A 22,659-nucleotide genomic window follows, 5' to 3' on the forward strand; every position below is an offset into this window, starting at 1 on the left:
AGCACGAACTATAAAAATGATTCCCCATTCCTGTGAAGGTGTGTTTCCTATAGACAGAGGTATTAAACTTATTATTATCTCTGATTATCTTCATATCTAAGAAAGGTAAGCAGTTATCTTTTTCAGTTTCTATGGTGAAGTTTATGTTACTGTGCTGGGTATTCACGATCACCAAAAAAGCATCACTTTGCCATGCATGTCTAAGTAAAATAAAAGTATCATCTACATATCTCTTGTAAAAAAGTTGATTTAAAAGAACTAGGGCATTCGGCTAAGAGAGATATGAAGATGATACTTTTATTTTACTTAGACATGCATGGATGGCAGGGTGATGCTTTTTTGGAGTTCGTGAATTGATTTTATATTACAGACTGATGATGTGTCAGGATGGCACGAAACGTATCATAATAAACTCTTTAATTGATTTATATATATATATATATATATAATATATATATATATATATATATATATATATATATATATATATATATTTGTGTTTGTGTATTAAATGGATGGAGAGAGAGAGAGAGAGAGAGAGAGAGAGAGAGAGAGAGAGAGAGAGAGAGAGAGAGAGAGAGAGAGAGAGAGAGAGAGAGAGAGAGAGAGAGAGAGAGCAAGTAACTTTGTTGCAAGGAAATAAAGCAAGATCCTTCACTTTACTCGAAGGTATTTTTAAAAATGCCATTTGGTAAATATGAAAAATTTGGTATTCCATTGCTTTACCTTGCTTATGGCAAGATATTCTGTTTCAAAGGAGTAGTATATTGCCACGAGGAAAGTCAAATAAAGTACCATCAAGCATTTTCAAGTTAGCTTGACAATTCTTCACATTCAAGACAAAAGATCGTTGTAGTACTACATTGATTCGTATTCCTCTTAGCAATAAACTTTGCACTCACGACCAACGAACAATTGATGAAATTTTTTAACAATTGAACGGCCGAGGTCCTACACCAACCATTAACGGCCGAGCAGTCATTTTGACTGCTTTTGTGAAAAAAGTATTTAATATCCCAGTAAAATCTTTTTCATAGTTCTCTCGTTGCTTTATATCATTAAGTAGATAATCTATACTGAAATAAGAGAGAAATTAGATGATTATGTCTGTAAATAGTATAGAAGTTCATAAGTGCTGCTCATATTACATACAGATTTACTCAAGTCTAAATTTCTTTACGAATGAAATAGATTTTTTTATTGCCTTATTAATATTTTTCATGATGTTACATTAGGCAAAACAAGTAAATTTCCAGTTTTGAGTTTCTAATTGAAATTATATATATAGAATAATAGGAAAGTCAAAGCAAATAGTGAAATGTACTATTATTATATTATATTATAGGAAGTCTATTTAGGTTTTACTTGATATCAGGCAACCTATGAATAAAATAAGTATACTGAATGTTGGAAATATGCTGTATTAAGTAGAATATATTGTTACTAGAATTACAAATACAATTAGGACAAAATATGATGTTTGGTTAAAACAGTGCATGTTCCACACACATTTCTAATTTATTCTATTTTTTTTTTCTTCGAAGATCATTATTGTTTTGTTGTTTTTGCACATACAGGTCTGGTACTGCTTTGTTTCTTATTGGCTTTACTACTAGCCTCTTCCAAATTCTTATCAAAATGCTCGTCACTTTCAGTCATCTTTGAATTTGTAAAAGCCGCCGCCATTCCTCTGCTAATCCATAACCTCTGAATACAATAGTATCCATGCAGAGATATGTGCAAGATCAAGAATATTGTAAAACACATGCAGAGACCAACGGCTGGAAGGGCACCTCGTGTAATAATGACATGCCATTTGGGCAAGCACGTATACTCCAATTTTGTTGCATTATAATACTCAACTGTTTCTGGCTCTTTCTTCCGTCCATCTCCGACTGAAACAGAACGACGAAGTGAACTGAGTAGAATGACGGCCTTGTTTCACTATTTTTGGTACACTGCCAATGTTGCACCATTATCTTCAGCAGTTGTGTATCGAACAGATGACCTTTCCATGATTTTATTTGAAGTGGAATTTCTCTACGGGCTCGAATCATTGTGCCAATAATAGTAGTGTGTTTTTTTCTTTTTTTGCTTTTAAATGTTCAGCTAATTGAAGAGATGCGAAGAAAATACAGTCGTGACATTTCTTCCTTTCACAGTGAATGGTCCATCAGTTGTAGTACAACATAAGCTGATAAGGGATGATTTACTGGCGAAATTAATATTTTCCCAAGTAATGAGATGCTTTCAACGTAAACATACTTTGATTTGTATAAAAAAGCTGTTCATCAATTGAGATGTTCTCGTGCGACTTTTAAGCGGCCCTGCAATATTCAATAAAGCTATCCAATATTTCAGAAATATGAGCAAATTTATCTGTGCACAAACATTCTGCACTCACTGTTTTTTTTCATCATTCTTATCAATCGCAATATCACTTTGAATTTATGACGTGCGAAAAAGGGTGGACCCCATTTTCTTGATCATAAATGATCAATTGACAATTGACTGATTTTTTGCTTGAGTGAATGCTGAACGCTTACTAATTTAGCTAAGAAGCATTTGCTGTGATGTTGCAAAGCGATGTCTTTCCGTTCGCTTCTTATACAGGTCTGCCTCCTAGACACATACTAGGCAAGTGGACGGGGTAGTCAACATGACTGCTGGGCCATTGGTGGTAAGGGTACGTTTTATCGAAAACAAGGCTCTAGTTTCTTAAGTTGCCTAATTCGGTATCCATGTTGTTGACCAAAGTTTATATCAACCTGATTTAGTAGGTGAGACTATTGTAGTCAGTATATTTGTCTATGTCTCTATCAGTTTGTATGGGTGCATTTTGTGGCTTTCTTTCTTTTTGTGTGGGCACTGATCGCGGAAGCCAAACCCTGCATTTCATTTGAGGGCGTTCTTTATGAAAATCCCGATGGATTATTCATGGTACATTTTAGGCTGTCTGGCCTCTATTTAATGACTATGTCTTGTGTTTTGTACAGATTTTATCAGGACACTTTCAAAATGAACAGTTACTCTAAATAATATGGAAAACCAACCAATCTGGAGCTGTGCATTATGAAAGCGTCATGTTCATTATATAGCCTATTGCCGTACTTGAAATTTTCATCAAAGCTAACAAAATCTATATAGCTCAATTTGGAGGGGGTTTCCTGAAGAAAACGTTCGTTTGGTTAATTGGATGCAACATCCTTCAAAAAAGAAAGAAGAAAAAAACTGATCTTACACAGTAATACAAAAAAAAGGAGATTTGTAGTTTTAATCTAGATAACGTTCTCATCGAATAGAAACACAGTATTTGTTAGAATGCATATAAGTTTTCTGTGTAGTGGAAATATTTTATGGCAATGAACACAATGTAGCACAGTTCATTCAATAACAAAAAAAAAGCTTTACAACGCTTCCAGTATAATTGTAAGTGCTACATAATACAAATATGGAATGTTATTCCATATATAAAAACTAAAACTATGATTAATTAAAACCAGTGACCCAAGAGGTCAACCAGTTGGCTTGCAGGAATGTGATCAGACCAGATATGATAAAGTAGGCTAAGATGACATGTTGTAATCAGTCAGTGTCTAGTTTGCCGTCATCTGTGGTCGTTCATTTGTTTTGCAAATGGTAGTCCAAGCTTCCTGCTTGAGACAACCACAGTGACCTATAACTCAAACGGCCTACGTGACTTGTAATCTATGTCATCTGTGTGTATGTTCGTATGTTCGAGCTACAGTCTGCTTCCTTTATGATTTGTAAACCAGATTGTAAGTCAGAATTCAATCATCCATCATCATTAGAAGACCTGTCCAATTTTATCTGATCTTCATCATGTAGTCTCAGAGAATAGAGATATTTTTGTACTCTGTGTTTTCTACTAGAAACCCCACATCAGAAAGAAGATACTGAATGAACTTAGAAAATATCATCATGAGTTGAAACATCTCCGTCGTCATAACCAAAGAAGATACTGACTTCGTAAATTATCATCGAAATCCAAGACACCAATGAGTATGGAAAGTTATAACCAACCAACCTTTGTGTACAATTATAGCAGGACTAAATAACCTCACAGGGCACCTTATTATACAAAGGCATCAGCCCTATATATTGGTGGCAGCCTTCAGCGTACTCTTCAACGTCTTCCGAAGAATAACCAGAATAACGAATAATGTATCATATCAGTAGTCAACGACGACGAAAGCAAGAGATTCTTCAACAACTTAGTCTCATCGTTTAGTGAGCGTCTTCAGCAGTGCATACCTTCAAGAAACAAACCTGACGTGTCTGCCTTCTATGGCAACGCAAGCTTCGTCCTAACCATAAGAGATGTCTCTCATTAGAATCATTCAAGAGGGCATCACCGTTTATTGAGCGTTTCCAGCACTTCAAGAAACAAACCGGACACATCTGCAGCATCGGATCTTCAAGGAAACGAATCATTCAACAAACAAATACCGAACGAGCAGAACGCGAACTGAAAATTCAGGTCACTGCGGAAAAGCGACATCGAAGCCAAACGCCGTGACGTCACCTAAACAGCAAGATCTTCAAGACCAGCAAGAGAAACAAATCATTCAACAAACAAACAACGCTAAGAACAAGGGTCATCCTCTAAACAGAGAAGGGGCACCAAGGCCATGTCCTTATCGAAACGCCGTGACTTCCCACAAAATCAAGCTAAGTACAATCCTTTTTATTCATTTGGAGTAACTTTGAGTGTTTCCTTTGCAGGTCGAATTTTTGATGTTCCTATGGCTGAAGTTACGAGACATTCTTAATCTTACTTTTTTACAGAAATCATCTACATCATTGGGATTTCGCTACTGCAAGTTTTTATCTTTGAGTTTCTGTTTCCAGAAGTTCTCCTGAAATATTATAATCATATACTGTGTTAATCTTATAATTTTGGGTGATTATTAATTCTGTACGTAACAAATCATATTAAACATTGAATATGCATTTACGCAGTGGACGTCTGTATTTATACAGATGCATGGATAGGGTCGTTAGGCACCGTAGTGATAAGAAAACACACAAAAACAAGTGGAACACCCGTACAAATCTGGATAAGTTAGAGGTAACACTATTTCGGGTCAGGACAATAAAGGCTCCTTTGCAAGGTCCCGATGGCAGTTTTAGCCTTGAGTTTTTTTAGTTATATGCGTAAAAATCGAATCTCTATGACTCAACTTAACTTTAAAAAAAAAAATACGGCTGGATTGCAAGGAATAACATGTCTGTAAAAACTTTCATTAGGTTAACATACTTAACATTCATAAAAACAAATCAACAAAATATGTCTAAATGTGCTGACCTGGATCCCTCATTTTTTCAAATTTTAGCAAAGAATGACAGTAAACCACAGCAAGTACATACAGTTAATAATAATGCAGTAGAGATAACTTGTTTTAATAGTTATCACTCAATTCATAATAGTTCAAGTCATTCTTATGTTCGTTGCTTTCTATGTAACCAACAGCAACATAATGCTAAAAACACACAATACGTTATCGATGATAATAAAGAGAAGAATCCTAATTATTATAAAAAGAAACAGGTAAATAGTAGCCCTAAAAATCAGAAACAAACAAATCGTGCTTCAGCAAACTTGGTTACTGTGTCATCTAGTAAAACGGTCAGGGTCAGTCAAATCTGCCGAGTGTTGCAAGCAGAGCACATTCCACATAAGCGACTCTAGTGGAGGGGGGAGAGCGATGATGGATCATTCATGCCAATACCTTTTTGAATTAAAAAGGAATTTTCCTATGAATCACACAACCGTATCAAGTAATCAGAGAAGGTTCTCGTAATTTTAATACAATAAGTTATTATAAGTAGTGGTGGATTATGCCCAACCACGTGCCATAAAATTAGAACATCAGCCCTATTTACATTGTTTTTATTCCTTTAGTCCACGTAATATCCTGTATTTAAGGACTCACAGTTTGTTGTTCGAACTTCCTTATTGAGAAGTCCGGAGTATGGTTCAGTAATTGGCAATAACGAGTTAATTGTCGTAGCGTAACTTAGTTTCAGTACAGGGCGGGTAAGCGCACGCTAACAGATACCTGTATAGTTATAAAAACCATTGATCTGTATCTAGTGTAATTGTAGGATATCCATCTATGGGTATACAAAACATTATCTTACCTCCTGCCAAATAAGGCATGTTTATATAAGGAAAATTCTATGAACCTTCTAACACATTAAAATCCGTTTTGGACAAAAAGAGACAGTTAATCAAATAATAACTTATATAGAGGAACCAATCACTTATCTCATAAATCATGACATTGTTCAAGTGACCCAACAGAATTCTCCCACACCCGCAGTCGCAGTTTGCACGCAAAATCTCGAGATGCATGCACCCTCAAATGTCTTAGTGCGTGTAAAAAGACTTTGCTGGGATCTGAAATTTTCATCCTTCCTGACACTCTGAAATATAACGATTTCCGCAAACAAAGCACTATACACTGTTGACTCACAGCAACAAGTTAATCTAGTGATCCACAAAACTTTACATATCGTGGATATGGAAGTTATAAATATCGCATTTTTTTACTGTTGCTAAATTTAATCACGCCCGACCAGTTGTGGATGAATCCCTCTTACACTCTATCTAAAGTAATATCCGTAAAGTCATTCAAGCAGAGGTGATTCAGCAGAAATTTTTTGATCTTTTATCTGAATACCAGGATGTTTCTCCACTAGCGAGTGATCTCTGGGGGAAAACGGATGTCATTGAACACAGAATACGGTCTAAGGACAAACAAAAAGCTATGTACGTACCTTCGTATAGACTCCCAATGAAATTTCAAAATAGAGATAAATTACGAAGTTGAAAAAATGTTAGTAATAGGAGTCATTAGGAAATCAAATAGCCCATATAATTATTCCCTTAAACGTCATGCCAAAAAATATCGGACTTGGCGTATCTGAGTAGATTTCTGTCGCTTAAACAAGGAAACGATTCCCAATCGTTTTCCAGTACCATGTACTGACGATATCTTATCTTTGTTAGGTCAGAATAAATTTTTCACCAGCTTGGACTTACTTAAAGGCTTTCACCAGATACCATTAGCTAAGTGAGTGTACCTCATACACCGCCTTCAGCACACTCAGGGGACATTATCAATTTTTACGTATGCCTTTGGTTTACGTTACGCCCCAATTACATTCACCAGAATGATTTATATAGTATTTGGAGACCTTTAGGGGATACCCTACATGCCTATAGGGTTGGTCTTGTAATCTTTTCTAATACCTTAGAAGTACATTCGCATAAACTAGAGCTAGTGCTACAGAGACTAAGACAAATAATCTCAGAGTAAAATATCTAAATGTGAGTTTTAAGAACCGAACATGTTTATTTAGGTTTTATGTGTCTAGTCAAGGTCTTAAAGTAGTCCATGGTAAGGTGTCGGCTATTCATAGCTTTCCGGTACCTATTAACGTAAGGGGGATACAGCACTTTTGCGCTGTAGTGGGTATTACAATCGTAAGTAAATATGTAACTCGTTAATCACAGCAGTTCCTTTAACAGATCTTACGAAAAAGGGCGTAGATTTATTATGGTCTGAAAAGCATCAACAGGCATTCAATATCTTAAAATTGGAATTATGCAGCTCACCTACCTTAAAAATCCCTGATTTAAATAAGGAATTTCTTTTTATTGCAACAGACGCCTCAGACCAAGGGGTAAGAGGGGTACTACTTCAGCAATATGATAAACAGTTCTTTCCTATAGCTTTTTATTCACGTAAACTAAAGCCCTCTGAAAGTAAATATGCAGTATTAGGCGAGGAAGGGCTATGGAATCATTAACTCACTAGTACATTTTAAGTTCATAATCTACGGCTATCATGTTGAAGTCCTTACTGACCATAAGTCCCTTACCGAGTTTTTCAAAGGCTTTAATCACAGTCCCAAAGGAACTCGGCGGCATATGATCATTCAGGTCTTTGGAGCCAAGTTAATGTGTCTACCTGGGAAAGCAAATATCATAGCTGACGCATTATCCCCCAATCCCGCACCATCCTGCAAAGAACCATTAGTTGGACTAAAAGATATAGAAACATCCATGCCTATTGTTAAAACCGTATCTGGACAAGAAAATTCATTAACCCAAGAGATCGTGAACACTGAATACCTGGGTTGGAGCGCTGAACTGTTACAAACTGAACAAAGCAAGGGTCAGCAGCTAAGCAAAACAATAAACACTTCGAACGGAAACCCTAAAGCAAAAGTATATTTAAAGTATGTGTAGCAGAATTATGTAATCAAATGTAATATTACATGTAGGTCGGTGACGAGGAAAACCAGAAGAACACAACAGGTGACTAACGACCAGGTAGTAGTAATAATCTCTTTCATACCAATCGTCCTAAACTGGTTGCATTCCAATCCATTACATGGTCATCCAGGGTTCTCCATTATGTCACAGAAAGCCAAATCACTATTTTACTGGCCTACAATGCTTACAGATATAAAAGAAAAAAAAAGCACATAACTAATTGTAACACGTGTCATGAAAACAGGTGACACACTAAGACACCTGTCAGTTTAGGGGCCTATCCTGTGCCAAATCAATCCTTGAAAGAATACACGTAGATTTATTAAAAGAGTTACGAGTCTGACAGAGGAAATAAACACCTCTTAGTGTTAATAGTTGCCTTGACACGTTATATAGAATTAATAGCACTAAAAGACAAACACTGCAATTGAGTGCGCTAGGAATATTTATGAGTGCTACATCAGTAAACATGGAATTCAACACATGATAATCTCTGACTTGGGTGGTGTAAATCAATAATAATTTCCTTAACTCGTTGTGTGAATTCCGTGCATTAAGAAAACCAATACCATATTTTATCACCCAGAGTCAATCAGTTTGGTAGAACGGATAAATAAGAAAGTGTCAATGTCCTACGAGTTACACTCGTGATATTGGATCCGAACTGGATTATAGCGGTTCTCGCGGTTTTAAATACCTTTATCATTCATATCTTGTATCTATAGAAATGATACCACAAGTAGCCTTATATGGTACGCCACTAGAACACTTTTCCACATATTCAGGCCAACCATTAATTTATCAAATATAAAAAAAATATGGATACAAGTGGAGTTGATATAATATACTGCGTAAGAAGTTGGAAGGATTACAAATTATAATAAAAAAGGAATCACCATAAAATCAATAAGCAAAACGTAACCATATGCAGTAAGTGTTTATAAAATATCCAAATATATATGCGTAAAGATTTGAACTCTGACTTAACGCTTTAGTTTAGTAGTCCATTCAGTATTCTAGGGATATTAACGACAAATAAGCTAAAAGTTCAAACACATATCAAAACCTACTGGCATATTGTCTGTCCCGGTGGTTTATATTCGTAGTCAATGAGAGAGAGATTTTAAAGTCAGGAAGTCTAGAAGTGAAAATGTATATCTATGTGAATAATCCTATATGGATCTTACAGGGTAAATAAATATATAAAATTTGTATGGAAACCTTTCTTATTAGTTTGAATAAGGAATATCTAATTTAACATAAGTAATTACATATATTTTACAATCTTGCAGGTTTCCAACATGAAACTAATATTATATTGTTAAATTTTGGTACTGTTTTTTCAGACATTCTTCTCGTGTGGGTGGAGTATTAAAACAAAAAATATCCAATTTATACATGGCTATCATTTGAAAGTACTAAAGTTGTATTTATTACAGCGAGTAACGTAACTCTTAAAGCTGGCTTGAGCGCAGCCTCCTGCTTAGCGCGTTTTGCTGAATCATCACTGTTCCTTTTAACCCAAATAATCCGCTTGCACAGGCTTCATCTGTAGTTGTGTGTTGTCTTTTGCTTACAAAACAAGTTAGCTGGAGAAATGAATGCTTAGCTCATGAACTTCACATGTGGTTCATAGGTCACGGTGACATACATAGCCGTAACCTATTCTTATCCGTGGTGATCAATGCAAGCTTAGTTAAGGAATCGCAATCGTTTTAAAATTAATGAACAAAATAAGCGAATAGAATTTCTATAACATCAAAATGAATTATTTTTTTCTGAACCTCATAGACAATTAGAGTCAATAAATCAGCTTATGACATTGGTAAACGGACATTTAGAAGTATCAGGTCATGGATATGAAAAATTTACTTGCAACATTAGCATATTACAATTCAAGTAGATCACATTCATAGGAAAATGTCACATTTTCTTGAAAAACCCAAAGTTTATATAGAAATTAGTTACATAGTGGGTTCTTTCGTAGCATCTCCTGCCTAAAAATTAACCTCTGAGGATGTGCATGAGAAAATTGAATATGAACCTTTTTGTTAGGGGCACATAGGATCGGATTTTATCACAGCTTAATTTCAGTAAGCGTAGAGAATTACAGAATCATGATTAATATTCTCTTTGACTCTTATGTTGCCTGGTAATCTTACAAATAGCTCCATTTCCCACTTCTTTGTCTAGTAACTTACTACCAGTAATATCAAATTTTCTTTGGGATTCGTATTGATATCTGTTAATATGGATATTTTTACGGTCGTCAGAGACCTGGATAAGCTCACTCATTGTTATAATGCCATGGATAAAAAAGTTTGTACAGCTGACTCTTTTGAATTCCATAAAATATCAGCAAATTCATGTGGGTTAAGTCTAGTCCTTAACGGCTTTCTCCCTCCCGTATTTGGATGTTGTCTGAATTTACTTTGCCCTTGTGACAAGTATAATTTCACTTACAGGCTGATTAACGGAACCTGGTTACAGTACCCTGCAGTACGAGAGTTTCGCATCGCATGCCTGGACAGATCGTCTACAATTTCAAAACCCGTTCGTCGCTGCGGACGAATGCAGCGGAGTAACAACCGCCTACAATGTGAAGGGAATAAGCACCATCATAGTGAACAAGCTTATTTCATGGACTTCTTGGACCGACACCCGTATCCCGTCGTTAATCTCGTTTTTAATGCGGAATGCTCCGGCGGCTGTCGGAATTGACTACAAAGGGACATACTTCCAATAATTACGACCAAGGAGAGGAGAATATTCAACTCTACGTTTGCTGGCGCAGGACTCGTGCTGGGGATGATTTTATTCATCGCGAACGTATTCGTATGGCATAGGATGCAGAGAACAAGTATGGGCGCAAAGTAGAACATCGGATCCTGCTTAGGCAATTTCCCCTTGTTTTTAACCATTTTGAATTGGCCATTTCATTTGGCTATAGGTGGTTGTCTGGAACTGTGTGATGGGTGAAAAGTTGTTCGAAACACTAGTTAAATGTGTAGTGGGTATATCCTTGGTCATGTATTCCATATATAGAGTATCAGTAAAGGGTCAATATCTATATAACTATCATAGCTAAAGTATCAGTAAATAACAGAATCAATATATATCTGTGCGTGTATGCACTAGGAATCTATTTAAAGTGCACCTAGATTAATCACTTAGATTAGTCATTTATGTTAATCAGTTGTATTAAGTGCACATATATTGATCATAATTATATGAATAAATATATATATGTATAAATAAATCAGGTAGCCTATAATCAATCTGTTACCTTTTATCTTATCAATTACTATATCAGTTAGTATATGGGTTAATGTATCAGTTACTATATATGTTAAAATATCAGTTAATATATCAGTTAATATAGGATTTTTATCACTTCATATATGATTTTTATCAGGTAAAATATGATTTTTATCATGTTAATCTTTATGTTATGCAATTATCAGGAGTACATTAGTATTTTCTGTAGCATATATATGTATCTTAATGAGTTGCAGTGAAAAACTGTGTCATTATATATCATGTGATCATTATTATTTACGAATATTATCATATGCATATGTCTTATATCTTATTACATGAATCTGTATTTGTGTACACCATGAATTTTTTTTACTTATAAGTATTTTCTATATATCTATATATATTCACCATAGTGTCTGTATCACACTCTTATAAGTCAAATGCAAGTCAAGCTTGAGTAATATTCAGTGTTTGGTTTTGTAGCCGACCGAGCATTTATGTAAGTGCTACATAATACAAATATAGAATGTTATTCCATATATAAAAACTAAAACTATGATTAATTAAAACCAGTGACCCAAGAGGTCAACCAGTTGGCTTGCAGGAATGTGATCAGACCAGATATGATAAAGTAGGCTAAGATGACGTGTTGTAATCAGTCAGTGTCTAGATTGCCGTCATCTGTGGTCATTCATTTGTTTTGCAAACGGTAGTCCAAGCTTCCTGCTTGAGACAACCACAGTGACCTATAACTCAAACGATATTGGTGTTATCCTCGTTAATAATGAATTGGGTTGAGAGATATCTCCCCGTAATTTAGAAACCGCAAAGGGAGTTTTGTGGAATTGTTACATAAGGCTTTTAGCGGTTTTTGACCAAGTAACAACGTTAAGCATATAATACAGTCCACTATAAGTCCATCTTTTTCGCCGCTGTTCGAGCTACTGTCTGCTTCCTTTATGATTTATAAACCAGATTGTAAGTCAGAATTCAATCATCCATCATCATTAGAAGACCTGTCCAATTTTATCTGATCTTCATCATGTAGTCTCAGAGAATAGAGATATTTTTGTACTCTGTGTTTTCTACTAGAAACCCCACATCAGAAAGAAGATACTGAATGAACTTAGAAACTATCATCATGAGTTGAAACATCTCCGTCGTCATAACCAAAGAAGATACTGACTTCGTAAATTATCATTGAAATCCAAGACACTCCAATGAGTATGGAAAGTCATAACCAACCGACCTTTGCGTACAATTATCAAAGGTCTAAATAACCTCACAGGGCGCCTTATTATACAAAGGCATCAGCCCTGTATATAATTACTTCCACCCTCGGGTATAACACTCGCGGCAACCACATAATAATAATAATAATAATAATAATAATAATAATAATAATAATAATAATAATAATAATAACAGTTTGATACCCACTGTCTTATTTTCTTTTAAAAGTCTATAACAAAGTGGCAATGTAAGGAAAGAAGTTGGTTATAGAAGCTCGGAAGAAGAGCGCAGTCATCGATGGCTCCTCAGGTGTCACTCTCAAGACCCTTCTGTTCCCTGTACTTCTCGCGGGAATAGAGGGGACTACGGTGCAATGGTGGGCGATGCATCTACTGTTGAGAGAGAGCTTGAACCTAATACTATTATGACACTGTTCTCTGGATAGGAAAGACGACAACAGGCAAAGATAAATATGATACATTGACAAATGTTTGGAGACCAGGGTGTGTGACTATAAGCTACCTTACTCGGTAAGAAATGAGAAGAATCCCTATTTAAATCGAAATCATTTTGACTTGCTTCCCTGGCTTGCTTACTCACATGTAAGTAGGGGACTCTTTTGTAAGGTATGCACCGTATTTGATCAAACTGAGGGTGGAAAGGGAAAGCAGCCTTTAAAATCTCTTGTTACAGCCCCATCAAGACGGTATGATAGATTAGCTGGCTCTGATGGTTACCTTTCTATGCATAACAGAAATGACTATCACCTAATAAATATTCTGAAATCAGAAGAATTTTTGAAAAGAATGTTCGATTCAACAACTGACATTCAATCTTCCATTGATGACCATCACAGGAAAGAAGTAATAGCTATCGTAAGGGTTTGGAAGGTATTGTGCATACTATAGTTTTTCTTGGAAGACAAGGCTTATCTCTAAGAGGTCATCAAGATGTCGACCCTCCTCTCTGTGTATCAGACAATAGTGACGGACATTTTAGGCAGCTTCTTCGATTTGCTATGGAAAGAGGAGTTGAAGGATTAGGCAACCACTTAAAAAGTACTAAAAGGAATGCAACTGACACTAGTAAAACAGTACAGAATGAAATAATCTCCTGCACAAATGAACACATATCAAACATATTGTCCCAAAGGTAAGTAAGTCAAAATTCTTTTCTGTAATTGCAGACGAAACTACAGATAATCAGAGGAAGAAACAGCTGTCAGTAAGTGATAGATATGTGGACAATGACACTATACGAGAGGATTTCCTTGTTTTTACAGAAGTAGAAGATAATAGGTAGGGGCATTGCATGTGCTATATTCGGAGAATTGTCAAGAAATAATTTAGAATTGAGTTATAATGTTGGGCAAGGATATGATGGTGCTAGTGCCATGAGTGGGGCACTGAAGGGCTACCAAGCAACTGTAAGAGAAAAGTGCCCTTCTGCAGTGTATATGCATTGCGACGCTCATGCACTGAATCTCGTCATTTCTAAATCTAGTGAAATGCCAGTAATCAGAAACTGCTGGGGTGATATAAGGGAAATTGTAAATTTTTTCCACTCATCGCCACAAAGGCTTAAAGCTATGGAAAATGTCATTCAGAATGATAAGGATCATAATCAGTCTCTTGATAGGTTGCGTCCTTTAGAGACACAAGATGGGTGGACAGGCATAATGCCATTAAGGTGTTTAAAAGGTTACTGCCATATGTTATTGAGGCCTTATCAGAAATCTGTAATTGGAACAACCAAGGAATTGCAAGAAGTCTACTAAAGAAAATAAACTTTGAATTTATTGTTGCTCTAAATGTCCTCTGTGCTATCATGACTGAAACGAGACCTTTGACACTTTTATTACTAGCTGTCAAAAAAGATGTACTGGAATGCTCAACGCAAATCAAGTTGGATAGGGATAGAATTCAGAAAATGAGAGACAAGGATGAGGATTTTATTACTGTATATAATGTAGCAGTGGAAGAGGGTTTGGAAATTAATGTAACTGAAAGTGTTCCTAGATTAGCTGTAAAACAAAAGAATAGAGCAAATCCCCCGATATCTAGTTCACGTGATTATTATCGCATGACAGTGTTATTCCGATTTATTAATTATGCACTAAATGATTTTCATTATTGGTTCAAGAACTACCATGGAAAGTTCCTTATGTTCTTTAGTCTCAAAATATTTTGCTTGTACTTCTTTTGATGATATTGTTCTAGCATAGAAAACATTTAGCTCTTTCTTTGTTGGAAGGTCTAGTAAAACTTCATATTCACCGAAGTATTTCAGGTGACACAGATAATTTCATTAAATATGTTATGAACATCTCCAAATGATCTTCCCGCAGGTCAGAATTTATTTTGTAAGTAGAATAATGTGTAAAAAATCTCAGGCCGATAATTCATAGAAACATTAAAAATAAAATTATATAATAATTTGCCTTTTTCTTTATGCATGTATTTAATGCTTGTATTTGCCAAAGCAACTTCACCAACTACTTCTTCGTAAGCTACAGCTGTTGGAAGTAATGTAAAATCTTCATAATTCTCTCTCTCTCTCTCTCTCTCTCTCTCTCTCTCTCTCTCTCTCTCTCTCTCTCTCTCTCAGTATATATACTATGATGTGCATATGATGTAAATCATACAATACACACACACACACATATTTGTGTGTGTGCATTTATAAATATTGATATATATGTACCGTATGTGTGTACATACATGTTACATATAGTATATATGATAATCCCAAGTGCCCCATACCCCCATCCCCCATGCAAGATTTCTAGATCCGCCACTGTATTATCCGGACATATTGGAAAGCTGTGGGAGTCAAAACTGATAAATATATTAAGAAAGGCTTACTTTCACAAAAGCTTTCTTGGGTTCATCTTTCTATGGCTATTCTTTCATTCTTAATAGAAATTAATTAAAATCAGTTTGAAATGTATGGCTAGACCGACTGCCATAATAAGCATATTAGCATATTATAAATAGCTGAAAGGATATTTTTCTCCTTCAGGTCTATTTTATATGTATTTACAATAAAAACCTTCTACTGTAATCAGGGATTGATCTTTGGCAGCTGCAACAATCACGCAGGGTGTAACACGAGTGTATGCAAATATATTGGGGAATAATTATTAATGCTACTTTAACGCGATGAAGTTAAAAGCAAGAAGTCGGAGTAGCGTGGGAACAATCAATGTATTGGCCTGAGATATGAGGGGGGGGGGGGGGTGTGGTGGTGCCCATAGGTGGATAATGGAGCGATTAGCTCGATGTGAATAAAATACTGTTTAGGTTTTGAAGAAAAATATGCATGCATCATTGAATCAATTTCCATCCATGTCAGGTGGACATCGATAAAAAAACAGAAAAAGTAAAGTAAACCTAACTGAATCTCCCATTGATCAAAGGTAGACTTGCTTATTCATTAGACACCTATCAAAGAATTCAAGTGTATTTTTTAAAATATCTCCCTCTCCATCTAAAGTATTCATCAGACACCAGTCATAGGCGTAGACCAAGTCAAGATTCCTGGTTCAACAATATCGTGACGAAGCGCTAGAATTCAACGTTCTCAAATGAATGTTGTTCAACAACATTTACACTACTGTATTGTCTTGCTCTCTTGTGGTGCTTCGAGAAGCTCCACTTTTAGGGACATTTTCTAAACTTTGTGCTCTCTAAACAATTTGGTTCGTCCATAGTAGGGGAAAAAACCCCATAGTCCCTCAACACCTAGGTGCTAATCCCCAGGTAGTCGTTTTTCTACCTATAGATAAGTACCTAGGTGTGAAATTTCACACCTTTCAATGAGGTGTTAATTACTTTTCACACCTTTTAATGAGGTGTTCATTAATTTTCACACCTTTAGGTATGAAAATTGACCATAAAGGTGTGAATATAACAAATATGTGTAAAATTTCACAGGTTTCCCACGGTTGTTGCGCAAAACTCTAAGGAGCTAAAAACCCTGATTTCAACCCTGACCCCCAAAGTACCTCATACTCTATGGGAAGTAAAAACCCTGATTTCAACCCTGACCCCAAAGTACCTCATACTCTACAGGAGGTAAAAACCCTGATTTCAACCCTGACCCCAAAGTACCTCATACTCTACAGGAGGTAAAAACCTGATTTCAACCCTGACCCCAAAGTACCTCATACTCTACGGGAGGTAAAAACTCTGATTTCAACCCTGACCCCAAAGCTCCTCACGGTCTACAGAGGTAAAAAAAAACCCTGCCCCCGTTTCAACCTTGACTAATCCGAGTTCCCCCTTACGTGGTTCATCATACAATTCGTGAGTACATCATCTGAGGCGAATATTCCTAAATATCTAATTAATGGCCCTAACGTGTCTTTTAAAGATATTTTTAATTCTCTAGTATCCATCCGTTTCACCCTCTAACGTCACACTGAATTATCCTATCTGAATCAATTGTTAGAATACCTTTCGTATCCCCAAAAAGCCTTACTATGTGAGGTTTTGCCACTGGCTCTGCCAATCTAATTGTTATCCTTGGAAATTTTGACTGGCAGTGAATCCTTCATATCCTCGGTCGTGAAACTAAAACAAAATATATCTCCCCCTTTAAAATTAAAGCATTGTAAGTGATCATGTTTTCATGTCCTCGTTAACAGTGATAGTATATTTACTTAACTCGCAGTGTTCGAAATATAATCTGTTCCTGGCATATTCTCCCGTAAAATCAAATAGGTGTGAAATTTCACAGGTTTCCCATGGTTGTGTCGGCACCATGCAAAACTCTACGGAGTGATCATGTTTTCATGCCCGGCCCCTATTGCTTTCTTCGTTCCGTAAGATAATTGTGTTATTCTCCCTGGAATGTACTCTTGCATATTTTATGTAGTGTCCCTGTTAATAGTGATACGTATATTTACTTAACTCGCAGTATTCGAAATATAACCCGTTCCTGGCATATTCTCCTGAAAAATTCTTCATATCAACCAAGCCAATTACTAACTTCTTGGGAATACACGCTTCAAATGCATGATCGATTAATGTAGATGATTCATTCATTCCTATGATATACGTTTTATACTGATAAAGCCTCATTCAAAGCGGACATGGCGTTATAGTGCGGGGTAACCATGTTAATCCATAATTTTGCTTTCTCCACATTCAATTGGTTGAACTCTCCATTTATATCTATGCCCAAAATCCAGCTGTTATTAGCCATTTCTAACCTAATTCTCAAATCCACCAAATCTAGTAAATACATGTCAATACTCGCTAGATCAAGGGGCAATTGATTGATTGATTGTGTATTATATCTGGCGTCACAACATCTGGGTAATTGACACCGAAATAAATTAAATAGAAAAAATTAAATTTTTAATAAATTTCATATAAAAATATCAATAAATATACAAATTTTCTTCATATATATAAGTTCTTGCATAGACAATCTATGTATAATTTAAATTTGGTTGAGGAGGCCTGCCTCCCTCATATAGATATATAACTGTTCTATATTACAATCCTTTTCAAGAATTGTAGCTAGGATAAAATTACCTACTCTGTCAATGTTTCTCAGTCAAGGGCAGAGAGCAGTTCTCGCAAAACGGAGGATTTTCACGAGACATCAAGAACCCCTGTGTAATTCTTGTATGTCCAATCCTCAATCTGCACAACATCGTTTCTTGTCTCCTTGGCATATTCGGATGTGACCAAGGAGACACTGATGACGTGATGCTACGCGTTTTTTTATTAGTTAAAATATCCTACCACTGGGACTGCCAACATTTTTTAACTCTCTGACCTACTAGAGGATACAAATCCCAATATGGTAGTAGGCATCTTGTGGGTTCTGGGGAGCTGACCGCAGACTTTGCAAGTTGGTCAGAACTTTATTTCTTTCCCTCTTCTTTTTATTAAAAGCAGCCATTCCAATATATCTAAAATCAGAGGGTTTAAAGGGTTAAAAGATTCCAGTGACTGAAGAACACTTCTTGAGGCACAATATATAATAAGATTATTTTCCTTCCGAATTAAAACTTCCTTTAAAGCCTTTAAAATTCCATATAATTCCTGCTTTAAAAAATCGATGCAAGCAGATGATAACCTGCCACTTCTCTCTACATCAGGGAAGGCTACACCAAAGCCGATGCCTGCATCTGACTTTGAGCCATCCGTAAAAACTGCAGTGAAGTCATCATGTTGCACGGAATGTTCTAAAAATATTGACCGCATGGCCTCACTGGACAATTCTGTCTTGGTAAAATTAAAATATCTACAAAATTTTACCTCTGGAAAGTTCCAGGGGGGACTAACTGAATATTTTGCTGGTAAAATTTCGATTCTTGGCATATTTAATTCACGGACAATAAAATTTACTCTAAAAGCAAATGGATGAGGTTGCTTGGGGTGATTTCATAAAACTGCCAATGCCTTTCATTTCTCATACAAATGCTGGTTAAAGACTTAGGTAGCCTCTGGAATCTAATACCAGCTCCGAACCAGCAGACACTTGTAATGAAGATCCAGTGGCACCTCATCAGCATCTACAAGCATGCTCTCGGTGGGGGGAGATGATTAAATGCTCCTGTACATAATTGTATTCCTCCATGATGAATTGAGTTGAGCATTTTAAGGCTATTTGGCTTTGCAGAAGTGTACACCTCACACCCATAACTTAATTTTGAAAAGACCAAGGCTTTATGTAATCTCCACATCTGAGTTCAGTCTACACCCCACGAAGTGTGAAACAGGACTTTCAGCAAATTCATTGCTTTCAAGCATTTTGCCTTAAAATATTTCAGAAGTGGAATCCAAGTCAGCTTGCTATCAAAAATCAAACCAAGAAACCTTGTTTCACCAACACATGGAATGCTCTGCCTATGAATGAATAGATCGTGATCAGGGTGGATTCCCCTTATACGACAAAAGTGCATAGTTATCGTTTTACTGGCAGAAAATCTAAAACCATTAACCTCAGCCCATCTTACTATATTATCAATGCAGAGCTGAAGGCGGCGTTCAGCCACTGCCATCCTTGATGCTACAAAGGAAATTGACAGGTCATCAACAAATAGGGTATATGTTATATCTGGGGGAATTATTTTAGAAACCCCGTTGATTACCAAGGCGAACAAGGTTACACTTAAAACACTTCCTTGTGGTACTCCTTCTTCTTGATTGAACACATCTGACAATGTTGCTCCAACCTGAACCTGAAATATCCTATTTTTTAAAAAAAGCCTTAATAAAGAGGGGCAAATTGCCTCTCAGGTTACATTCATAAAGGACCCTCAATATGCCATATCTCCATGTTGTATCATATGCCTTCTCTAGATCAAAGAAAACGGTGATGTGATGCTGTTTGTTGGCAAAAGCTTCACATATTGAAGATTCCATTCGTACCAATATATCAGTTGTGGAGTGCATACTCCGAAAACCACACTGAGCAGGCGAAAGGTATTTACCTCTTTCCAAGTACCACATCAATCGTGTGTTCACCATTTTTTCCATGATCTTACACAAACACGATGTCAATGCAATAGGACGATAATTTTCTGTCTTGAACGGATCTTTTCCAGGTTTCACAAATGGCAGTAATTTTAACTTCTCCCAAAGCTTCGGGAAGATATGTTCTCGGTAAATTCTGTTAATTAGGCTTAATATGAAAAGTGTGGTATTTTCAGGAGTATGCTTAATCATTGAATATGTTATATCATCCAGTCCAGGAGCTGATTCATAACATTTATTCAAGGCTGATTCAAATTCTCTAATAGTAAAAGGAGCATTGTACTGCTCATGTCTCGAGGTATTAAAATCAATTTCGACCTGTTCCATTATCCATCTTTGAGCTGAATAGGGTCTATCATCATTTTTCTTCGCAACATTAGCAAAATGATTAGCAAACTCATTTGCCACTAACTGGGGGTTTGCTACCTCGCAACCATTGACCTTGATAACTGGAGGTTGACAAGGAGTGAACTTGCCTGCTATTTTTCTAACTCTCTTCCAAACTAGAGTCAGAGGAGTTTTTGAATTTAGTGAAGATATGAATATTGTCCAAGATTCTTTTCGTGCTTTTTTGATTTCCATGCGAAATGAGCTCTCGCTTTTCGAAATTCTACACGATAATACTTACATTTTCATCTGCGGTATCTGGTGAAGGCAGATCTCATAGTTCTATTAGTTTCCTGGCATTTATGAGTCCACCAGGGAACTGATCGGTGGACAAATTTGCCCGAAGTCCTAGGTATAGACTGAAGACCAGCTGAGAACATTATTGTATTCAAAAAGTCAAGAGCGTCATCTACACAAGGAAAGTCATCAGCAGTCATCTATTGAGCTGTGCTCCTGGAATGTTGACCAATCAGCTTTACCAATGTTCCATTTGGGTAGCCTTGAAGATGGAGGACTTGATGCTACACTCACCACTATTGGAAAATGGTCACTGGTAAATCTATCATTTATAGCTTTCCAAGTAAAGTCAATAAGACAGTCATCACTACATATAGATAAATCAATTGCTGATAACGTGCCTGTTTGAACTTGAAAATGCGTAGACTCCCCAGAGTTGAGGATCCCCACATTTTCATCTTCTATGATGGAACCTAAGCACCTTCCCTTTGATTGGTGATGATGTCACCCCAAAGAGGGTTTCTGCTATTCAAATCTCCCAAAATAACAAAAGGACGTGGTAACTGTTGAATAAGAGATTTAAATTCATTGATGGGGAAGGCTTCGTTAGGTGGTAGATAGAGAGAGCATACTGTATATTTTCTTTGCAAATGGATCTGCACACCAATCACTCGCAATGCTGATTGAATAATAGCAGCATTTTGTGGGGTGTCATTTCGAACATACAAAACAACACCACCATGGCTTTCAATATTTAAATTATAGGTGGAGTGATAGGATGTATACTCTTGTGGGCTGAGGCACATAGTATTACCAATCATGGTCTCCTGCTGAGCTATACAAACAGGAGACACTTTTGATATGAGCAGCCTTAATTCTTCCCATTTAGCTCTTAATCCCTAGCAGTTCCACTGGAGAAAATTAATGAATTTTACTTTCCTTTAGAGGCTGTTACATTAGAGCCTCTTTTAAGAGCTTTCAGCTTACAACCTTGCTCTTTTTTTCTGGAAGGAGACCGATTGTTTAGGGCTGCCTTCCTTTTTAGAGGATTATCAGTCTCAGGAACTACAGACAAAGCTGGTGTCGCCTGAGGAGGGGTGTGAGGATTGGACATTGGTGCATCCTCCAAAGCATTTACAGCTAGTACAGCCTCCAGAGAGGTGGGAGTGCCAGGTATACCCGACACAGCCTCCACAGAGGAAGGTGTACCAGAAATCACTGGTTCTGCTTCCATAGAAGCAATGGTGCCAGAAACCACTGGCACTGCCTCCAAAGAGGCGGGAGTGCCAGAATCAACTGGCACCACCTCCGAATAGGCAGGAGTACCAGAAATCACTGGCACGGCCTCCAAGGAGGCAGGAGCACCAGAAATCACCGGTGCAGCCTCCGGAGAGACAAGAGCATCAGAAATCACTGGCGCAGCCTCCGAAGAGGAAGGAGCGCCAGCAACAATTGGCGCCGCCTCCAAAGAGGCACAAGTAAGGGTCATTACCGGTTTCTTATTTAAATTATCCTTAGTAACATTTATATTTCTCTTTCGGTTGGCAGCGACACTGGAAGAGGATATTCCTGGTCTAACATATTGATTCAATACTCTCTCTTTTGCCTCCCTAAATGTGATACGTTCTGTTACCCTTAAAGTTTGAATCTCTTTTTTCATGATGTATACATCACAATTAAGTGAAGGTGATGGATGATTTTCTCCACAATGTATACATCTGGCTTGATTATTACATA

Source organism: Macrobrachium nipponense, chromosome 12, assembly GCF_015104395.2.
Source record: "Macrobrachium nipponense isolate FS-2020 chromosome 12, ASM1510439v2, whole genome shotgun sequence".
NCBI lineage: Eukaryota > Metazoa > Arthropoda > Malacostraca > Decapoda > Palaemonidae > Macrobrachium > Macrobrachium nipponense.